We start from the raw sequence: 11,344 nt of genomic DNA on the forward strand, positions 1-11,344 counted from the left end.
TGATGAGTTTGTGAAGTTGTAAAGCATTGAAGTGGCCGATTAATAAGTCTTACCTGAGCCTGGAACCCGCTTCCCTGTGACCTCCTTCCCTTCTGCTGTGAAGTCGTGTTACAACAGCATTGAAGACATGTCTGTGTGCTTTCAAATATTGATAAGGGTATTCAATTGGTGCTGCAATGATCCAACACATATTCACAAAAATTGCAAAATGATATTTAACAAAAATGGGAATGAAAGCAATTCATATGAAACCTGCCCTCCATCATCAACATGCTGCATGTCCAGTTCTTGTGTTCTTATGGATACAGTGTAGTACATAAATGAACTCCTTTATTAACTACACCATGATAAATCAAGACAGGACTAACAACAGGTCTGGATGTCTGTCAGCACATCATCTCATTCCAAAACTCAAAGCAAGCAAGCAAGCCTCACTGTGTCACCGAAGATAGATTGCTCTGACACAAACAGACAGGTCATTAAAATGATGGACAGCTTAGCTGGAAGTGGGAATAAAAATGGAAAGACGATGGTAATGGATGCTCTGAGAGCAGACGTTTAGCATAGCTCAAATCAGAACTTTCTTCACTGTTGGTGTGTACATTTCGGATGGGTTTATAAATAGATCAGCTTAGCTGGCTGACATACAGCTGGTAATATACTGTATTTTAATGAAAGCCTTAGCTGTCACTGCATCCACTGTAAAACCCTGCCAGAAGCTGTGATTGATATAATCTGTTGATGGACATTTATATGAGAAGCCAAATTGTGCAGTATGGTTGACCAGCATGTGAACTTGGGTCCATTTCACTCAAGTTTGAGAAATTGCCTTTCCCACTGGAAAACACCTCAAATCCTATTCATTACTGGACTGCTCATGTTTCACCTCCATGATCCACAGCTTTTGATGCCCTCAGGCTGCTTGCTAGATACAGTATACAGTATGTATAAGATAAGTTTGTATATGTGTGTGCACATGAACATAGGGGTTTTTCAGAATTTTCAACTCGAGGATTGCCTTTGCTACCAGTTTCCATGTTTTGTGTGGAGTACTTTAACATCCTATATAGTAAGAAAAAGCCTCAGTGTCATATACATTTAGTCAGTGGAGTGTGACAATGGTCTATGTAGATCCACAATGGTCATACTTTAGTCACCAGTGAAGGTGTTTAGTTAGTGTGCAGTTGCATAACTGCAGGGGAGAGACATTTTCTTGACAGGTGCGGCCCAAAATTGGCTTTTATTGGAGCTGAGGTAATGTTCGTCTGTAGAGAGAAGGAAAAATAATGAGAGCTGTGAGAAGAGCAAAAAGTGTGCCACTCTGATGGCCCGAGGGGAGAGGAACCAGCTCTCCATATCTGTGTCTAAGCTTCTCTACCAAGAACCTTTATGTGAAACCTAAAACTGTTATGAATGTAATTCATTCACATCCAAAATTAATTGGGAAAGATTCAACTCAGTCCCAAGATATCCTACCTTGACACTGATTTCATATTTGGTGTAAATTTGTATTTAGATATTTTTTTAAACATTGACTGTATGCCCAAACTATATCTCACTATCATTAGAGTAAATGGTGTGCTTTAAAATATCCTCTAATTATCTCAACATTCCATCCTTAAGTGCCAGTAAAAGCTGTAAGCCTCATTATAAATCTCTCTAGAAAACAAAATAAACATTATCAAGCGAATGCCAAAAGCGGAGCTCCAGCCCCAGCAAGCGTCATACCTCCAAAGTCACTACGTAAACTAATGAATTCATTCTGAGTGATATAACTATATTTTACAACCATTAATGGAGTTCCTCTCCAGCCAAAGACTCCATATCAGTTCATTGGATTGTTAAATGTAGTCATGCATTATGCAGTGGGATTAATTGAAAATGGACACTCTGAGAAGAAATGGAGGGGGTCGGTACATTATGAGGGGGGCAAAGCGAATTCAAAAGTGAATTTTGCTGAGCAGCCCTTCAGGGTCATAACACTGTTGAATTAATTCATGGAGAGTAGAGAGCTGTATGTGTTTAGAGCAAATGCACTGCCGTATTATTGGATGGAAAACAAGGTGTGATGTTCTGGGAAAGCAGCTCTAAAAGGAAGTGCTGGCAATTCCCAACAACTTCAAAAAGCCTTTTAAATGTGAGAGCCTTTTGCTGCAAAAGCTGCACTGAGGAGAGAACACCTCACCAAAATGCTCAATGGTGAAAGAGATTGTGTATCGGAAGCACCGAGGGAGGTCAAAGAGCTAGAGCTCTTGAGTGAGAAGAGATGGACATTTGTGGAAATCAGACCAAAGAGCATTCAAAACATAAAAGGTGAAGTGTGTAATTTCTAAGCCACTAGCATTACAAAACAGAATGGCAAAAGTAATAACTGTATTCAAGCAGGTTTCGTGAACACTCTGGTCAGATAGCCCCGCCCCAAACTCATCCCAATGTTTAAGCAAATGTTGCTGTGTCAGGCTGGTCGGGACACTCAAACAAGCAATGTTTTGATAGCGCCACTGTGTTCGCACTTTTGCAGGGAAATCAACCTACAGGTAGATTATTTATAGTTGTCTCTGGATACATTTGAAAATAGTTTTTTCATTTTTGAAATGCTCTTCTTCCACACTGCCATTTTCAAGCGTTTTCCAAAAGTTGCTTGTCCACACTGAACGTATGAAAATGCTTAAATCCCCTAACTACGAATGCAAATATATATATATATATATATATATATATATATATATATATATATATATATATAAATATTGCAGTTCCATGTATGGTCTGAAATGCAAATGTCCTTGTGTTCTGTCGAAGGAAAGCAATTCAAAGTAAACTTTCTGTTGCCTTTGAAAGAATGCAATGTTCTACAAAGTAATATTTCTTTTTAACAAAGCTATTCAAGATTATAGCAGGCACAACAACGCCGCTACAACATGGGCCACCAAATTGATTGTTTTAGGTTGAATGGATCACATGACTGCATCACATCATAGTTTTCAGGTATCTCTTTATACCCGGTCCACAATACAATGCGAAGACAGCGTTGACAGTCTTGGGAGAGGGTTTTCGAAAATCTCTGTTTTCACTGGACAAAGCTGTCTCAGTGTGGACGGAAGGCCAAAACATAGAGAAAAAGACACGTTTGCAAAAACAAACGTATGTAAGAGAAAGTATTTTAAATTTCCCTTTCAAGTGAACTACAGCAAATCTGAAACCTGTTGACAATGCCTGAATTTACAGAAATGTCATCATTTATATCAAATCTGGCACCCATCCATGATTTTAAAGAATGTTGTGGGTTAAAAATCTCTCAAATCAGCAGCATTTGTGGCCTAATGTTTTTTTTTTTTTTTTTTTTTTTTAACAAAACATGGTGTCAAAAAAAAAAAAAAAAAAAAAAAAAGATTTTTTGGTGGTAATCAACATTAGGCCACAAATGCTGTCTACTGAGCTTAACTTGTATTAAACCCAGAACATTAGGATAAGGTAAAGACAAAATAGGTATAATTGAACAAACAGGTGCATTCAGCAATAAGTCACAAGATGTATACAAAAACACTTCACTCTACCAGACAGCAACAACCAAATTAATAACCCAAGAACAAAGATACTTAAGAGCACAGCAGCACAATACAAATTAAATGCAGCATCACCCTGAGAACTTTCTGCTTGATAAAAGTCAATAAAGTCAGCTGTAATAACTTCACAGAAACAAGTATGTCTTTATAGTCCATATATCTAGTTCTCCTATTTCAAGCATTACTTCAGTAAGATAGCTGAACCATCATTGCACCATATCTCATCATACCAGTCCTTCCTTAGATTGTTTCACAAAATCATTATTTTAAGGCGTGATATAACAGAGCTGCTGATAAATGGTGTTTCGAGAGATTGAAAGTATAAGTAAAAGCCAGAAGTCATTTCTAAGTAACTTAATGTTCTTCTTCCTTTGAGTGCCACCTCACATTCCAGTCTCCTCTGTTATCAGAAGAGAGGACATATTTTGACCCAGGGTGACACGCTTGAGCACCGCTGACTGCAGATGACATTTTCACAGGCAATTAAAATGCTGAGAGGGGTGATATCTGTAACACTGACTCTGGCTGAGTGGGATCCATGTGTGGTATATTAACACAACAAGTTCAGAGTACAAACAGGCGTGGGTAAAATAACCAGGGCAACCAACAATATCAGAGACAGGGCAGTAACGTAGTCAAACAGGCAAAGGACCGGGGCAGGCAGCAAAATAGCAATAGAGATAGTCCAGGCAAACACAGTAATAGGCAGACAGCAGAGAATCATACAAGGTAAATCCAAAGCAGAGTCAAACACGGGTAGATCAACAGAGTAAGTAATAACGCTGAGAAATGTAACCGGGCCAAACAAGGCTTCACAATGAATGAACACACACATTGGGCTAAAATAGTCTGAGTGATATGAGGCAGGTGTAGGGTAATCAGTCCGGGCATGTGGGCACTTGGGAAATGTAGTTCAATGTTAATATTCAGGTGAGTGAGACCTCCGGTGGTCGATTGAGGAATCTTCACCGGTGTTCGTGACAATATCCAAAACATTAAAGAAGCATAAACAATAAATAGTCTAATGAAATATTTATGTTAATAATAATAATAAAACACTGAAATAATGAACTCAAAAAGACATGGGGTACATGAAAAACATGATTGAATGGCGAAAGTAAGTCCAGTATGCTTTATTTGTCCCGCCACATTTTCATAATGAACCGAAAATATTTTTACACTTCTCATAGTAACATAAAAGATCTCTAATATTGTGTTTTGCACCGCTGCTTCGGCAAAGCATCTCTCACTCTCAGTCAGTCATGCTCACACACACACACACAGACACACACACACACACACACACATGCCTGGCCAAATTCCCCCCATTGGCCCTTATCAATCATGGCTAACTAATAATCCCAATCCATTAATTGGCTCTATCACTCCACTCTCTCCTCTCACCAATAGCTGGTGTGTGGTGAGTGTGTCTGTGTGCACTATGGCTGCCGTCGCATCATCCAGGTGGATGCTGCGCACTGGTGATGGTTGAGGAGAGTCCCCTGTTCACTGTGTATAGCCCTTTGAGTGTAGTGTCAGAAAAGCGCTATATAAATGTAACGTTCATTCATTCATTCATTCACATGCACTGGAACCAATTATCTAATGTTAACGTAATTACCAGCAGCTCTGACAGCGTAACTATTTTCAGCATCTGAGGAGCAAGTTCAACACAGGTAACCACTTTTGCTTAATTTCTTTGATGGCTCAAATGTATGCTGTAGTCGATTTTGTGTTTTGACCATTTATGATCTGCGTTAAACTCTGTCTTGTTTATGCTTTGAGTGTGTGACTTTTTTGCTGTGTCATCACCATTCATATCTATACAACCAATGTGTTTATGATTAAATTACTACTAAAGCACAAAATTGTTTACAAGAGCTCAAAGTTCTTCATAGGTCTAGCCTCTTAATTTTGCTCTCAAAGTGCACCAGATTGATGCATTTAACTTTAATATGTAAAACATTTTGTTCTAGGGGAGCATGTCCCCGGACCCCCCTAGAGGGTCTGAAGTCCACCCACCATAGTCTCACAAAATCCTGTGGGAAACACTGCTTTGGTCACATTCGTACACTCTGCTGTTCAGGGAGAACACTCTTTTGTAGTGTGCATCATAAAATATATCTGATTGCGAGTAAACAGGATATATTGCTGCAGTCTTTAGTTAACAAACCTCTCAGATGCATTTTTTTTTTTTTTTTTCAGCATTTGTTGTAATATTTATACATAAGTCATGTTTGATTGATCATGGCATTGCTGCAAATTAAATGTAAATATCAAAACAAAACTGCAGAATTCTGTTATATGCCAGATGATAAGCATTTGCAATTTTTTAAAAACATTTTCTTGGATCAAGTACATTTAAAATGTCCAATAATCTTAAATATAACAAACCACATACAGGGTGGTAGATTTTGTAAATCTCTATCAGATAGTGTAAATGCATCATCTGAAAATGTTGACCAGTTAATCTTGGGTAAAGGGGGCCAATCTGTTTGTAGAAAAGTTGGTTTTAGACCTGTTATAGACCTAGCTGATCAAAAGTTTCTTTCCGAGCTTGTTCAACCTGATTAAGGAAGTTTTAATGAAGTAATGTCACACAAGCAAGAGTGCTGTTGTACTGAATATCAACACAGCCATATTTCATTTGAAGGCACAAGGCAATAGGCCAAGAGTGGCAGGTAATAATTTTGCTGATAGTCATTTCAGTAGCTGCTGCAAGTGAGATATTGCTTTTATAGTTATAGAGTAACTTACATTTTAGACACAATATGGCCAGTATAATAAGAAGTATATACAAATATATAAAATAACTTTCAAAATCCAGAAAAATAATGTCTGCATAATGGAATTATTCTATAGACTAACAGAGGGTTGAGACTAAAGCCTATAGCTACTTTTCACAGAGATAAATGTAAGGGAATTAATTCAGACAAGACTAGTGTCACCCGTCTCCATCCTAAAGACTGAACGAACACAAAATCTGAAGCCCAAATAATTATTTGCATCTAGTTAAATAGGCCCATTCAGGGAGAATCTTGAAATAATAAATTCATGCATACGTTAATTATAAGGTTAAGGGCGCAATAAATAAAATAGAAGCCGGGGCCTTTGATTAGGAGGATAGTATTAGATTAAAGTGATTAATTTGTGCAGTTTGAGGGGCTTGAGCATCGTCATACATTGTTAATGATGCTGTCTAAAAGCTCTCAGGGTTTGTTTATCATATAGAGGAAAACAACAAACAACAGCAACTTTGTGTTGAAAGTTTCTGCTGAAGTAAGGCTTGAACAGAAGCTCTGTCAGTGCTGGCAAAAGTTCTGAACCAAAGTTTATTTGTATTTTAGGTGAAATTTTAGTTATTACATATGTGAAATTAACTACTGAAGCAAAAACTACTGATCTGAGATTATTTAAAAACGCACACAGCACAACCACAGCACAAATTATTAAAACTTCCATAATCTGTAACAAGGAATATTTTGCCATGTTGGTATAAATAATAGGTGATGTGAATGATTGTCCAGGTAAATGTATTAAGTACCCAAGTTCAGCTCTATTTGACATTTAGTTCTGTCACAAATGGTTTCAACAGATTACTAATTATGGCGATAATTTTAGAAACCTAATTTAAAATGAATCAAGACAATAAGGAGTATGGGATTTTGATGACTTAAAGAAAAAAATTCATTTAAAGAACCAATTAGCAATTACTAAAACAGGCAGACCCAGCCTTGGCATTGCTGTGTCCGGTGTGAGCTTTACGCATCTATTTGGATCGCACACAGAGCCTTAGAAGCTCCAAGCAGCTCTTTGTTTGATTTGGTGGACAGCAGAAAGGAAGCACTCTCTCCAAACAGAGGATCGCCCACTGGGTCATTGATGCCATCGCGATGGCATATCAGGCTCAGGACGTGCCACCCCCTGTGGGGTTATGAGCCCACTCCACCAGGAGTGTGGCGGCCTCCTGGGCCCTGGCCAGTGGCACCTCTTTGGCAGACATCTGCAGCGCAGCGGGCTGGGCAACACCCAACACTTTTGCAAGGTTCTACAATCTCAGGGTTGTGCCGGTCTCGTCCCGTGTATTAGCAGGCACGAGCAGGTAAGTTCCGGGACAAACTGGCTGGGTGTACCGCTTGCGCATAGCGCCTTTCCCCTCCCTTGAGGTGAAGACGTGCACTCTTGACTCCCAGTCGTGTTCACAGACTGTGATCCCTGGATGACTTTCCTTCTTAGCCCTCTGGCAGTTGAGTTTGCAAAGAAACTCACTGACCGGCCCAGTATGAGGTAGGTGCTCCACATGTGCCGGTTCCCCGAAGGCGACCCCATGTGATATCTTCCGCCGTTTCCCTGACGGCAAACTGCATCTTCCTTGGGTAGAGGCCCCTCTGCCCCCAGTCGCCATGCTCTGTAGAAACTCCTCCCCCTTCGGGTAGGACCTACCATGGGACCTCTCCACATGACATACTTCCGACAAGACTCGGTAAGACCATGTGACGTATTCCACTCAAAATACCCCCCCCCCCTTTTTTTGGGTGGGGTGTGGTCCCCGCGGTGTCTTCCCCTTGGGAGGGACACCCCCCGATGCAGACACTTATGGCTCCCAGTCAGTCAAATTCCACTCTTTTTGGGGAGAAAAGAGAGGGAAAAGAGGCCTCGGCTGGCTAGCCTTTCCCTATAGTTGGGCAGTTGACTTGTTCCTGATGGACTGTTCGACGCTCATAAGAGTGTTGGGGGAGGTTACGTGACAGCCTGGTGCGCTGGCTATGAGGCACACAGCAGTCTGCCGTCACACACCGGCAGTTCATGTAACACAGTTCAGCTAGTTATTGCGTTTTGTATAGGGACCCCTAGTGTCACTACATCGACACAACGTATTGTGAGTGACAGATAGGGAACATCCTGGTTACTTTCGTAACCTCCGTTCCCTGATCGAGGGAACGAGACGTTGTGTCCCTCTTGCCACAACACCGAACTACCCGCTGAAATGGCCGGGACCTGGTCTCAGCTCCTCAGCACAAAACCTGAATGAGTGGTTGCATACCAGCTCCTTTTATACCCGTATGTCCAGGGGAGTGGCATGCAAATTCCACTCGCCAATTCTCATTGGCCTTTTTTCAAAAAAGCAGAGGTGTTTGGGGCTCCCAAGAGTGACTCCTAGTGTCACTACATCGACACAACGTCTCGTTCCCTCCATCAGGGAATGGAGGTTACAAAAGTAACCAGGACGTTAAACAATTAAAAAAAAATTAGAATATACAAAAAGTTTGCTAGATTTATGCTGTTAAATTAATGAGGAAATGTGTCATCACAGTCGGTGAAAAGGGTTTTTAGATGTATTGTTTCTCAAGGCATGATGAGGTAACATTTACATTTATGCATTTGGCAGACACTTTTATCCAAGCAACTTACAGTGCACTTGGAGTCGGAGCACAATAAATAACAGAAATTGCACTGGCCAAATTTGTATACATCATAAATGCAAAAATCAGTCTATCTTGTAATCAACTGCCAAAAATGAACAAAACACTTAGATGGTAAAGGAGTTAGGTTATAGGAAGGAGGTGAAGACTCACACAGGTGTGACACAAAGAATGAATATCATTATTCTTACTGATATACAGCTGAAGTCAGAAGTTTACATACACCTTAGCCAAATACATTTAAACTCAGTTTTTCACAATTCCTGACATTAAATCGTATAAAACATTCCCTGTCTTAGGTCAGTTCAGATCACTACTTTATTTTAAGAATGTGAAATGTCAGAGTAATAGTAGAAAGAATTATTTATTTTAGCATTTATTTCTTTCATCACATTCCCAATGGGTCAGAAGTTTACAAACAATTAGTTAGTATTTGATAGCATTGCCTTTAAATTATTTAACTTGGGTCAAATGTTTTGGGTAGCCTTCCACAAGCTTCTCACAATAAGTTGCTGGAATTTTGGCCCATTCTTCCAGACAGAACTGGTGTAACTGAGCCAGGTTTGTAGGCCTCCTTGCCGCACATGCTTTTTCAGTTCTGCCCACAAATTTTCTATCAGACTGAGGTCAGGGCTTTGTGATTGCCACTCCAGTACTTTGACTTTGTTGTCCTTAAGCCATTTTGCCACAACTTTGGAGGTATGCTTGGGGTCATTGTCTATTTGGAAGACCCATTTGCAACCCAGCTCAAACTTCATGGCTGATGTCTTGAGATGTTGCTTCAACATATCCACATAATTTTCCTTCCTCATGATGCCATCTATTTTGTGAAGTGCACCAGTCCCTCCTGCAGCAAAGCACCCCAACAACATGATGCTGCCACCCCCATGCTTCACAGTTGGGATGGTGTTCTTCAGCTTGCAAGCCTCACCCTTTTTCCTCCAAACATAATAATGGTCATTATGGCCAAAAAGTTCAATATTTGTTTCATCAAACCAGAGGAAATGTATCCAAAAGTAAGATCTTTGTCTCCAAGTGCACTTGCAAATTGTAGTCTAACTTTTGTATGGCGGTTTTGGAGCAAGTTATTCCTTGCTGAGCAACCTTTCAGGTTATGTCGATATAGGACTCGTTTTACTGTTGATATAGATACTTGTCTACCTGTTTCCTCCAGCATCTTCACAAGGTCCTTTGCTGTTGTTCTGGGTTTGATTTGCACTTTTCGCACCAAACTACGTTCATCTCTAGGAGAAAGAATGCTTCTCCTTCCTGAGCAGTATGATGACTGTGTGGTCCCATGGTGTTTATACTTGCGTACTATTGTTTGTACAGATGAACGTGGTACCTTCAGGCATTTGAAAATTGCTCCCAAGGATGAGCCAGACTTGTGGAGGTCCACAATTTTTTTTCTGAGTTCTTGGCTAATTTCTTTAATTTTCCCATGATGTCAAACTGAGTTTGAAGATAGGCTTTAAAATACATCCACAGGTACACCTCCAAATCAGTACACCTCCTATCAGAAGCTAATTGGCTAATTGTCTAAAGGCTTGACATAATTTTCTGGAATTTTCCAAGCTGCTTAAAAGCACAGTTAACTTAGTGTATGTAAACTTCTGATCCACTGGAATTGTGATATAGTCAATTAAAAGTGAAACAGTCTGTCTGTAAACAATTGTTGGAAAAATTACAATTGTGTCATGCACAAAGTAGATGTCCTAAACGACTTGCCAAAAGTATAGTTTGCTAATATTAAATCTGTGGAGTGGTTAAAAAATGAGTTTTAATGTCTTCAGCCTAAGTGTATGTAAACTTCTGAGTTGAACTGTAGATATACATCACAGCTCACAACTAGCAAGACATAATGAATAAATTTGAATTAGACCAAAAAACCAAAGACCGATATTGCCCAACTCTTTATTTATCTTCAAATGGCTAAACTAAAACAGAAATAAATTTATCTCAGATGCTGTTTATCATATGAACATCCATCCATTTTCTATACCCGCTTGTCCTATAGGGTCACCGGGTTGTTATCCCAGCTAACTTGTGCTGAGGCAGGTAAACACCCAGAACAGGTGGCCAGTCCATCACAGGGCTAACACACATATAGACAGACAACATATTCACACTCTCACTCACACCTACAGCCAATTTAATGTTTCCAACTTACCTGACCTGCATATTTTTGACCTATGGGAGAAGCCGGAGCACCCGGAGGAAACCCACACCAACACGGAGAGAACATGCAAACTCCACACAGCAAGGCTGGGATTTGAACCCAGGACCTTCTTACTGTGAAACCTGTTAGAAGGAAACCAATACCACCAGGGCTCGAGCTGAGGGGGTATTCCAACC

The sequence above is a fragment of the Myxocyprinus asiaticus genome, chromosome 10 (assembly GCF_019703515.2).
Source record: "Myxocyprinus asiaticus isolate MX2 ecotype Aquarium Trade chromosome 10, UBuf_Myxa_2, whole genome shotgun sequence".
In the NCBI taxonomy this organism is placed as follows: domain Eukaryota; kingdom Metazoa; phylum Chordata; class Actinopteri; order Cypriniformes; family Catostomidae; genus Myxocyprinus; species Myxocyprinus asiaticus.